We start from the raw sequence: 12,973 nt of genomic DNA, 5'->3' as shown, positions 1-12,973 counted from the left end.
ACATAGACTATTAATAAAACTCATCCATAATTTTGGACTAATTCACGAGACGAATCTAATGAGTCTAATTAATCCATGATTAGCCTATGTGATGCTACAGTAAACATTTGCTAATTATGGATTAATTAGGCTCAAAAAATTCGTCTCAAGGATTAGCTCTCATTTATGAAATTAGTTTTATTATTAGTCTATGTTTAATACTTCAAATTAGTGTCAAACATCTGATATGAAGTTTTAGCCCCACCTAAACACCCCCTAACCAACTTAGCTTCCACCTATAAGTCACAGACTCACAGAGAGCATGCACCCATCATGCTTGCTAGTACACCTTATTCATTAGATTATTAAAAAATTATTTGCTCTACGATTCACAAAAAATATGTTTTGTTCTTTTTTCAACCACTTATTTTAAGTTGTGCTAAGTGTGTTCTTAGATATTTTACTTCTCTCTATGAGAAGTTTGTAAACTGGCTAAATGTTGAGGTGGAGGAGAGATGGGAGGAGAGAAAAGAGAACCGGGATTTAAACTTAGAGCAAGGCTAATAATATAGCCAATAAGCTAGCTATAAGATTTCTTATAGTCTTCTCTTAGCCCACCCATATACTAGTTAGCTCTTCATTATTAATGTAGAACTCACATGTCACTCTCACAGAGTTTGTGGGTTCCTGTGCCCAAGCTGGTTACAAGCTAACAACTTGCTTACACACTCTCTCATCTTCTCTTTCCTCCACATAAACATATAGCTAACTTATAGCCTGCTATTATACTTGCTCTTACAGTCGTCTCGGACACAAGAACCAACAAACTCTGGGAGAGAGACAAGTGGATCATATATTAATGATGAAGAGCTAACTACTATATAAGTAGACTGAGCGAATGCTAAAAAAAATCTTACAGCCACCTTACTGGCTATATTATTAATCTTGCTCTAACCAAATAGATAGTCTATGACAACCATGACTGGGACTTGTGCAGATGCTGTAGGGCCCAAAAAAGTGGCCGCCCTTGTTACTTCCTGGACAAATGGAGGACAATTAGTGAATTAGTGTACTAGTATGATAGGTGTATAAAAGATATGCACCACATGGATCATATGGATCCAAACCTAATTAGCTTGTTAGGTAGGAACTAGCAACCTCTATTGTGTGATAGCACCTCCTTACCATCGAATGGTGTCATAAATAGTCGATGGAAAGCATACAGGATAATTTTTTTACAAGAGTATAACTCAGGATATACACAAATACATACCACACTCACACCACAACAAATACACACATGTGCGCATTCCTATCACACGTTTAGGATTTTTGATACGCATGCGTGTGAGGAAAAAAATCCTCAGGTGAGATGCGCGAGCATGATTCCAGAGATCGAACTCGCGTGGGCTGCTTGCATACCCGCACAGCTAGCCACCTGAGGAACGCTTGGTTCTCAGCACACAGGATATCAACATTCTGATTGTATGCTAAACCATATAGAGCTTAGACGACGTGTGTTTTGTTTTGCTATTCATTGGAGATATATATGTATATATATTCAGGAATTAATGATGTGATATGATGGTACATAATGTTTTTATACGCCGTGGCCCTACAGTTACAACGATGTTGGAAATTAATACGGTCACATTTCGATATATTTTAATCCAAAATAATAAAACAACATACATGACATTCTTAGGGAATAATGTAATGAACAGTATATAGCACAACATCTGACAGCATGCTTAATATATGATAAACATAAACATTCATTGAATCATCATATAGCAATGAAACCATTGCTAACAGGTAGTATAAATGGATGAATAGAAAGAACAGAAGAGAGATATACCCAGAGTATGGCCCTCTGTTGTCTCCGTTGGTGTTGTTCCCATTGCCGTTGCTGTCGTCGCCGTGCACGCCGCTGCCATCACCAATCGACATAACAGAGAGCAGTCGTGCAAATGCACTTCACAAAAACCTTACCACCCATCTACCCGTGCAGGTATTCTGGCAAGTGGTGTTTCAAAAGAGAGCAACGCAAAAACATGTAACGGCCGGCACGCACGTGGCGGTCTTCTCTCCATCTCAACCAGTCAACAAGGAGTATCCTATGCCTCTCTATTTAAGTTGATTCTTCACTTTAAATCTCTAATCTCTAATATGGTATTATTGTCTCTGCCATTCATCGTGGACTGATGAGATTTTAATTAAATTTAATTGAGCCTAGCCCATTTAATCAACAGCCGATAGATTTTGGAGCAAATGTTGGCGTAAATATATCCATCGGTTCAATAGTGCAAAAGTGAATATCAGCAACAGACGTCCCAATCAGCTGACAAGCGCTAACTCATTTTCATGTAAATTACTCTCTCCGTCCCTAAATATTTGACGCCGTTGACTTTTTAATATATGTTTGACCATTTGTCTTATTTAAAAAATTTACATAATTACTAATTATTTTTATATCATTTTATTTATTGTTAAATATATTTTTATGCATATATATAACTTAATATATTTTTTAAAAAAATAAATAAGACGAATGGTCAAATGTGTATAAAAAAGTCAACAACGTCAAACATTTAGGATTGTGTTTGGTTCGTGGACTAGGTGGGATGGGTTGGTTCTATTCCTGATTTTTCTGTTTGGTTGATGGGATGAGTTAAACTCTATTTTTTGTTTTATTGGAGGGATGAGATGGAATGGAGTGAACCCATCCCTTGTTTGGTTCAAAGGATGAAGATATGATGACTAGATATGATTCCATAATAAGTTGGTGAAGTTATCTCTTATCTTTTAAATACAACATATGAGATAGTAGGATTAATATTCAGAGACATATATATGTACTGGTATAACACGAAGAAGCATACAAAGGAAACAAGAAGCATAAGAAGCATATATGCACTGTCCAAGAAGAAAAATATATGCTAATATGTACTTCCACTCCCATCCATCTAAAATACAGAGGAAAACATATATGCCACGGAGGAAAAAAAATACAACACGCCGGCGGTGAGCTCGGATGTTAACATATATTAACATGAAGAAGCATCACAGGACACCCAGCCGGAGACAAGTCGAGCTCCTCCTGCGGGGTTCGTCCCGTTCCACCCCGTCCCACCAATTTGATGGAACATCTCACCCAGTATATTGAGGAAATATTCTCTCCTAGGTGTAACCCAGCTCACATGATCCATAAACCAAACACTATCTAGGATAGAATGGTCCTATCCTATCCTATCCCATCCTTACAACCAAACATATTCTTAGGGACGGAGGCAGTAATAAGCCTATGGGTAGAACTCGTGAGAGTTTTTATGATCCTATGGAAATCGAACTAAAGTAAATAATTTAAAAATTATTTATAGTCAAAATTCTAAAAGTTTCACCTTAGCCTCATAAAAATGACAAATATTATAGGATTGAACAGAGTATATTATATCAGTTTTTTTAAAAAAAATGTTTCCCAATTTTTGTTTGGAAAATTTTACTTTTCTATAGGAGACTATCTAAATAAGGTGAGGATGTGAGAGAACTAAAGCAAAAAGGTGAAGAAGATACTGAGACCAAGCTGTCATGTGCTGACGCTCGAGCACGTCGACGCTTGTGGGCACAAAGAAAGCGGCAGTAGGGCTGTCTTCTGTGGTGGATCAGCATGAGATAGAGACATAGAGTACACCGACTAGGTGCGGTTCCTGGCCATGGGGTGCCAAAATGACTAGGAGTGGGGAGATGGAGACATGGGCGGGGATGGATTACATGTGGTTGACCTAGTTATGACAGCTCGAGCCTTCACGAGAAGAGATGAATAGCAAAGACGCAAATGTAGGGACATGGCAAACTTCACTAGAGGGTGGCTTCGTAGTCTCCGCAGTAGCGGTGGCCATGTTCATAGCAAGTGGCAGGCTTGACGCTTTAGAGGTTGTGGTGAGGTCAGGAAGTGGCAACTCCTCTATACTGATGTTTTTCCTTAGATGATTGACATTCTTCCCCATTGCGAGTCTCCTTTGCCATTGATGCCATCTAGACCTGGACCACGGAGGTCCTAAGTAAGGAGATGGGAGTTTTTGCGTTAAGGGTCTGGAGGTGAAATTGGCTCATGGAGATCCTAAATGAGATGGGAGTTGGTACATGAGATTCAGATATGGGTACTAGACAATGGTTGCTCGGTAGAGACAAGCTCCCCAGGCTAGCGGTGTAGATATAGTCGGCTAGAGGAAATGGTCATTGCGGCAATAGGGTGTTGGTGGAGACATATCGTGACGTTGTGTGGATCTAGAGTCACTAGTAGAGGATGCACAAGTGTTAATCATGGACATCGATGGTGTTATCAAGTGATGTTTGAAGGGAAGAAGGATGCATGCGCCCTAAACTACATTGTGTTGTCACCTAGAATGTGGAGGTGCACACGGTGACATATTGGCAAGGAGAAGCAGTGCCCAACAGCCATCTCTATGTAATACCTCGTACCTGTTTCAATCATAAATTTTGAAAGAATAGGAGATCGAGAGCCCTAAAAAGAATTCAACTTCTATATCATTATTTGGACGGATACGATGAGGAACCTTGGATGTCTCTTCGCTCTGCTCATCTAGTTCCTTGCCCTACCAATCTGTTGCGCTGCATCCTAATAAGCTGATGATGGGTTGATCCTTGCTGCTGTCCTCGTGTTGCCCGCGAAAGAAGGCAGGGTAGGGAAGGATAGAAGAGCAACAAGAAGGGAGAATTTTGGAATTTTGGAGGGTTTAACAAATTCTTTGATTTTGTCACAATTTATTTGACCATGCTGCAAGGGTGTTCCCAGATAGTCCATTGTTGCCAATAATTCAAATGGAAAATAAGTTTATTTGCCGGTAGTTTGAATTTAATTTTTTTGACTGATAGGTTGAAACAATGTTTTGAAATATGGAATTTATTCGTCATAATTAGGTTGTGTGGTCTCGAGGAAAGTTTTAGTCCTTGTCATTGTCTTTCTATCGCCGCCAGCTTTGTTCCGTTCTGATAAATGTTGTAGGAGAAACGCTAGAAACAGTAGCACAACCCGAGTCAAAAGCCAGTACACAATTTTGTTTTCCTTAATCTAAGATTTCTAAAGGCATAATCTGATATTTGGCCCAAAATAAAAGTTGAAGAGGATTTTCTGCAGATGTCTGAACTGCTGTCATTTCCTACCTTTTTATTTGCCAGGGCAGATCCGATTTGACCTGGCAACACCAGGTTAATTAGATTATCATTGATATGATGGTCATGGCGATAGCTTCCAAATTTGATGTGGTGAAGTTTGATGGCGCCGGGAATTTTGTTATCTGGCAATCGAGGGTGAAGGATCTGTTGGTGCATCCATAGCTCATACTAGGACGAAACCAACAAAAGTGGAGGATGACAAATGGGAGGTGAATGTGCCGGCTACTACGATGATTCGTCTGTCTCTCGGATTTGGTAATGTACCATGTTATGGAGGAAGATTCACCGAAGAAAATTTGGGATAAGTTCACAACCCAGTATAGGTCCAAGTCGTTGACGAGTAAGTTGTATCTCAAATAACTTTATGGTTTGCAGATGCAAAAAACATTTAGAGTCTATGTCAAATAAATGCACTTAGTCGATTGCAGTTCAGAACTTGAAGTTGTAATAGGTGAAGATGATAGTAAAGTCAAACTCTATCCAAAACTCTCCTCTAAACAAAGGAGCAAACTAGCTACCACATGATTGATGAACAACAGCAACATAGGTGAGGGTGTGACCGGCCGGTGGCAATGTCAGTTGATTGTCGCTGATAATCCCTTCTTTGTCTTGTTGAAACTAAGTTGGATGTGGTTCCCTCTCTCTTCGTCCTGGAAATGCTGGGGCCTGATTTTGACTTTTACTTCCTGCCTGCCGTTGGTCGGAGTGGGGGTGTTCTCTTGGCTTGGCGCCCGTCAGTTTGGGTTGTGTCTGAATCTCGACTCACGGATTTCTCTCTTACTGCGAGGGTTCGACATTGTGCGGATGCTGTCCCTTGGTGGCTTTCTGTGGTCTATGGTCCTCAAGAGGAACCTGACAAGCTTCGCTTCCTTGACGAGTTGCGTACCTTGCGTTCCTCCCTCGCGGGGCCGTGGGCAGTGGCAGGCGATTTTAACCTCATTCTCGAGGCAAGGGACAAGAGCAATTCAAACCTCAACAGGCGCATGATGGGTCGTTTCCGTTGACTGATTGATGAGTTGGACCTACGGGAACTTCCCCTGCGAGGCCGTCGCTTCACTTGGAGCAACGAGCGCGCCGCGCCCACCCTTGTCAAGTTGGGTCGGGTCTTCTTCTCTCCAAAGTGGGATGAGCTCTTCCCCTCCTGCTTCCTCCAAGCGGCTTCCTCAGTTGCCTCGGATCACTGTGCCCTTCTGCTTCATTCCTGTCTCCTCTCCCAGAAAGCCCATCGTTTTCGCTTTGAGGCCTTCTGGCCCTCCCTTGACAGCTTTCTTCAGGTGGTGCAGGGCGCTTGGCGTCCGCCTGTCCACCTCCCTCCTCTCGCCGCCCTAGCCTGGTGCCTCTCTAGCATGGCTAAGAGTCTGCAGAGCTGGAGCGATTGCCACTTTGGCAGTATTCGGCTTCAGCTTATGTTGGCAAAGGAGATAGTGCGCTTCGATGTGGCGCAGGAGAACCGCAGACTCTCCCCACTGGAATCCTGACTCAGGAGAGATTTGAAGTTTAAATGCCTCGGGCTCGCCTCGCTTGAGCGTACCTTGGCTCGCCAACGCTCACGTCTGATCTGGCTCAAGGAAGGGGATGCCAACACCGAGCTCTTCCACCGGCACGCCAGAGCTAGGAGGAGGATAAACTTTATCTCGCGTCTCCGCAAAGGTGCTCATTGCGCCGCCTCTCACGAGGAGCTGCAGGAGCTAGCCTCTTCTCACTTCCGCAACATCTTGGGATTGAGTGTCAACCGCGAGCTAGCACTGGACTTGTAGTTTCTTGGTCTGCGGTATGTACCTTTGGACGGGCTGGATGACCCCTTCATGGAAGAGGAGGTGTGGTCAGTGGTCAAATCCTCGCCATCTGACAAAGCACCCGACACAGATGGTTTCACAAGCCGTTTCTACAAGGCGTGCTGGCCTATGATCAAGGCAGAGATCATGGCAGCGCTTAATTCCCTCGCCTTGGCCAATGGTCAAGGGTTTGACCGTCTCAATGGTGCTCTTATTGCCCTTCTGCCTAAAAAGGAGGACGCAATCGATGTGGGAGACTTCCGGCCGATCAGCCTCATTCACAGCTTTGGAAAACTTTTCTCCAAGATCCTCGCCACCCGGTTGTCCCCTCACCTTGATGCCCTAGTCGAGGTGAACTAGAGCCCTTTCATCAAAGGCCGCTCTATCCACGACAACTTTCGCTATGTTCAGCTCGCGGCCAGAGCCCTCTACGCCCAGCGCACCCCCAGGCTTCTCCTTAAGGTGGACATTGCGAAGGCCTTTGACACGGTCAGTTGGCCCTTCCTTTTGGAGGTGCTCACCCACCTAGGGTTCAGCCAACGGTGGCGCGACTGGATCTCTGTCATCCTCGGCACCTCCTCTTCCCGTGTTCTGATCAACAGGGTTCTCGGCCCCCGTTTTCCTCACCAGAGGGGCCTCCGCCAAGGGGACCCCCTCTCCCCCATGCTTTTTATCTTGGTCATGGAGGTGCTCAATGCGTTGCTCCGCAAAGCTGCGGAGATAGGCGATCTTCTCCCGCTCAATGACCGGGCAATCCGGCATCGGGCCTCCCTCTATGCAGATGACCTAGTCTTGTTTCTTTCCCCCATTCGTCAGGACCTTTGAGTTTGTTCAAGGCATTCTCTCTGTCTTCGGTTCTGCTTCGGGCCTCTGCACCAACTTCTCCAAGTGCTGGATCACTCCGATCCGTTGCTCGGCCAGTGAGCTTGAACTGACCTACTCCTCCTTCCCCTGCAGGATCTCCGAGTTCCCCTGCACCTACCTTGGCATTTCTCTCTCAGTCCGCAAGTTACCGAGGTCAGCCCTGCAGCCGCTGGTCGACAAGGTTACTCGCCGCCTTCCACCCTGGGAAGGTCGGCTCCTCTCCCTTGCTGGACGGATCGTTCTTGTCCAGTCAGTGCTCTCTTCTATCCTGGTCCATGGGGCCATGGCAGTCGGTTTGCCCAGCTGGGTGGTGAAAGCCATCGACAGAAAGCGGCGCGCCTTTCTTTGGACAGGTTCGGACTCAGTCCATGGTGGCCAATGCAGAGTGTCGTGGTCGAACGTCTGTCGCCCTAAGGTGTTTGGGGGATTGGGCATTTCTAACCTGCGTACAGCCGGCTTTGCTCTACGCTTGCGCTGGCTCTGGTTGTAGCACTCAGGGCACCCCTATTGGGTGGGCCTCAAAGCCCCCCTGAACGTTATGTCTCTAACATGTTCGCCGCTTCCACTTGTTTCTCGCTTGGCGATGGGGAGACTGCTCTTTTCTGGTCAGACCGATGGATTGGTGGCCGTTCGGTCGTCGCTTTGGCCCTGCTTCTGCTTTCCCTAGTCCCCCATCGAATCTGGACCCAATGTTTAGTCGCCGCGGGCCTCGCGAACAACGCTTGGATCTCTGACCTCCACGGGGCACTTACTGTTCCAGTCATCGGCCAATTTCTCCTTCTCTAGAATGCGGTACATCAGATCCGGCTTTCGCCGGGGTCTCAGGACCGCCTCTGCTGGCGGTGGACCAACGACCAACGCTATTCGGCGCGCTCGGCCTACCAGGCCTTCTTCTTCGGCCAGCAGCTCCTCCCTTGCACTGATCTGCTCTGGCATGCTAAAGGCCCAGCAAAGTGCAAGTTCTTCCTTTGGTTCGCCTTTCAGCGCCGTTGTTGGACAGCGGACCTAATCCTTAGGCGCGGCTTTGATTCCCACTGCGCTTGCCCCTTCTGTGCCTAGGATTCTGAGACAGCGAACCACATCCTTATCGACTGTGTGTTCGCTAGACAGATCTGACTCTTGGTTCTAACAATCGCGGGATGGGCTTCCATCTCTCCATCTAGGGGTGCCTATCTTTAGGACTGGTGGCCTTCGTCGAGAGCCCTCCTTCCGAAGCATCTGAAGGCCAGTTTTGACTCCCTTATCCTTCTCATCTCCTGGCAGCTCTAGTTGGAACGCAATCGCCGGGTTTTCGATCACGAGCTTTCTTCCCTCCAGGATGTGCTCCAAGCCATCCGTTCGGAGGGCCTGCTGTGGTCCTCCGCTGGGGTAGCACCCCTTGGCACATTGTTAGGAGATTAGCGTACCGTAACAAGTGTGTTTCACTCTCTTGATGTTCTTTTGGGAGATTAGCTTGTAGCGTCTGGGCTCTCGCTTCTGCGTTGTTTTCCTTGGGGGTCTCTGCTGGAGGCCAGTCTAGCCGTATGTGTCATGTATCAACACTCTTTATCTTCTAATTTATTGACGTGCAATTCTTTTGCGCGTTCGAGAAAAAAATAACCTGATACACCGTAAGTATTCTAGATCGGGGAGGAGCACCTATAATTAGTGCTACAACTGAACTTCATTGGTACATATTGTTCCTAGGTACTTCTGAGTATAACTTCCGATGTTGATTTTGGGCTAGTTTTATCTTATCCTATCCTATAGTGCACCAACTAATTTTCTTATTGAACAAATTCTACTATTTAGAATTATATGTGTTAATGCAATGGCCCATATAGTCTTATGTTAAGAGTTTCTAGAAAGATAAAAATGTGTATGTTCCAATTAGAGACTTTCTATATATTAAAAAATTTTATATATTAGAAATCAACTTAGCAATTATAGAGTTTTCATAGGTTAGCAATTATCTTTCCAATTAGAAATAGACAAACACTTTCTATATATATATATATATATATATTAGAGGCTTTATATACAGATAAATATATAGATTTTCAATTATAAAATTTCTATAAATATTTGATATATACCTTTAGAATCAAAATTCAACCCCCACATCAATGAGACTAGCGTAAATCAGGGTTCAGGCTACCGCGGTTAGTAACCACGATAACCGTGGTCTCCGCCGAGGAACGGCTTCGGTATTACCGCGGTAGGGTCATTTAAATTTGAGGAGAATTTAAAAAAAATTAAGAAAATTTGGTAGAAAAAATATATGTGTTAGAGATTAGTTTGTAGTGAAGTTTGGAGCAAGAAATAGATGAAACGAGTAAATTTATGAGTGATTAAAAATTTATTACTGAAAAAGGAGGAAAACAAGGAAATTTATAATAGTTTATTAGGTAAAATATATTACGTACATGTTTATATGAAAAACTAGACATGAGGACAGTATTTGTGATGAGATTGATTTGTAGACATATATGGATATGTTTGTACGTTGTCGCTTAGGTTATTATGGAAAATAAAAATTGTAGTTGTCACTCGTTAATTCGTACTGGATATCTTCCTATATCAATTAATTTAGGTAACACTTGTAGCTTTTATTGATATTTACGTAGGATAAATACACATGATTCTTGTACAAAATACATAATTTATTTATTAGTTAAATGAAAGTAGGTTTATTATGACAGATAGAATCTCTGATTTTGTGTGGAAACATGGAGAACCTCTGATCATGTTTTTCCAAAAACATGACCTAGCTATCAAAATTATAGTTAACTACTAATTTCGTATTTTGCTTAAAATTTTACATTTTTTTAGATTTCTTTTATAATTTTTACCTTGATTTATACTGTCCACGTTTTGCGCTCGAAACTGTACGGATTTCACTACTTACTGCGCAGTCTATACTGTCCAAATTATTTTGCATTTTACATGTCTTGGAGCAAATTTGAGCAAAAACCACGCGGTTGTGACTTGAAACCGCGCAAAAGTTACGACGGTTCCCACATGGATTTGAATACAAATTTTTTGGATTCAAATTTATCGTGGTTTCGGCGGTGTCCGTGGCAACCGAGCGAAAACTGTGCGTCCGCCGTCCCGCAGCATAGATGACATGCACGGTAAAGGAAACCCTGAGCGTAATAGCATAAGTCAATGAGAAACAGCATTAGAACGCCAACCACAATGCCGAAACAATGAAGTTCGTGTTCATTGCCATACCGTAAGTGTATCATCATATAAGTCAAGCTCTACACAACTATTACCGGATGCCCAGATGATCAAATCACTACCGATAAATAACAAATACATTTCTAGTAAAGAGGAATAAGTATGTGTAGTTTTAGTAATATTGTGTTGTCACTTTTTTTGAAACCGAGGCGGAATTTGTTCCGCTTTTATACTAAGAAGAAGATAATTGACCCAGTTTATAGGAAAACTAGGCCCAAAAACCTTACAAATGCACGGTTAATTAAGGAAAACCGGCTAAAAACCTCCATGTTTAAGGCACGAGATCTAACACCACAATGGTGGAGCCCGACATAGGACAGCATAGCCAAACTAGACACAAGACGACACGGATAGCTCCAACATCGCAAAAGAGGTGTTATCGTTGCCGAGCTAGCCGGCCCAAGCGACCCAGCAGCACCGACTTCCTAACCATCATGATATTGTTGCCAACATGCCAACAAAGCGAAAAGCAGCTACAACAACCTAAACATCAGCCAAGCCACCAAAGAGCTACTTCCTTCACACGGCCAGCACCAAACCCCATAGGAAGAATTGCACCATGTCATCGCTACCCACCATCGTTGCACCCCATCAACGAGCGGTTCTGACTTCATTGAGCAAAAACACCAAGAAACAAGTTGTCTACCATGAGAGCGAAGTGGATCCAAGAAGAAGAAGAGCACGCCGAACCACCAGGCCGGAAGGCTATAGAACTGAATTAGACCGTCAATTGCCGTCAATGCACACGTAGCTTCCCCGAAGCGATGCCACCAAGAAGGATACAATGCGGAACGCCGCCGCCGCCACTCGTTTGAAGGTCAGAACAAGGTTTTCACATGAGGAATTGTGGGCATGAGAGAGAACGTCAAGACAATGCCTCCAAGGAGGGAAACGACGCCCACAAGCGTCACCGTTGTCAAGTCGGCCAATGGCACGACAAGGCTTTCGCCAATGCCTCTACAACACCCATAAAAGCACTTCACAATGGCGCCCAAAGAACAATCTAAATCACCTCACAAGCAATCCAACCTCAACCAATCGTACGGCAAAGGATGGGCTCGTGGCTTTCCTCGAAATGCCAACAACCATCTGCCATCTACTTGTGCAAGACGGAGCACTAACCCGCTATCGAAAGTTCCCCGCGACCCGAGCAAGGTCCGACCATAGAAGGGGAATCCGAGAGAGGGAGAGAGCACAACCAGGCAGCGCGGAGGACGGACCGTCGTGAAAGCCTGTCCCATTCCAGCTCCAAGCCAACGAAAGTCGCCGTCTAGCCATCTTCATACCGCCGAGCCTATCGCTGTCAAACCACCGTCACCAGCTTGCCGACTGGCCGTAAGATAGCTAGATCCGGGCATGCCGGCCACGGATCCGGTCACCCCAGCCGTAGAAAACCACGACACCGACCAAGCGGACCAAGCCGCCACGGCGCCGCCCTACCGCACAACCAAAGACGACGCAGCTGATGCGGCCAGCCAGTGCTCCCCTCACGGTCTCTTTGCCGGTTGGTGGCCGCCGTCGCGACCTGCAATGTGTTACCTATAATTAATTTTGCAAAGTTACCATATTCACACTTAACGGGTGGTTTGCTGTTATTTTGTAAGATTTTATTATACTTTATAGACGGACAATATTTGAATGTTTTGTTTATAAAATTACATTTAAAAGAGTTTCAAATATTTATATTACTAAGGGCGCGTTTAGTTCACGAATTTTTTTGGATGTCACATTAGGCGTTTGATCAGACGTCAAAAGAGGTTTTTGAACACAAATGAAATAACGAATTTTATAGCTCGCTCGGAAACCGTGAGACAAATCTTTTGAGCCTAATTAATCCGTCATTAGCACATGTGGGTTACTGTAGCACTTATAACTAATCATGCACTAATTAGGCTCAAAAGATTCGTCTCATAGTTTCTGTCCTAACTATGCAATTA

The sequence above is a fragment of the Oryza brachyantha genome, chromosome 7, assembly GCF_000231095.2.
Source record: "Oryza brachyantha chromosome 7, ObraRS2, whole genome shotgun sequence".
NCBI lineage: Eukaryota > Viridiplantae > Streptophyta > Magnoliopsida > Poales > Poaceae > Oryza > Oryza brachyantha.
This window is presented reverse-complemented; position numbering follows the sequence as displayed.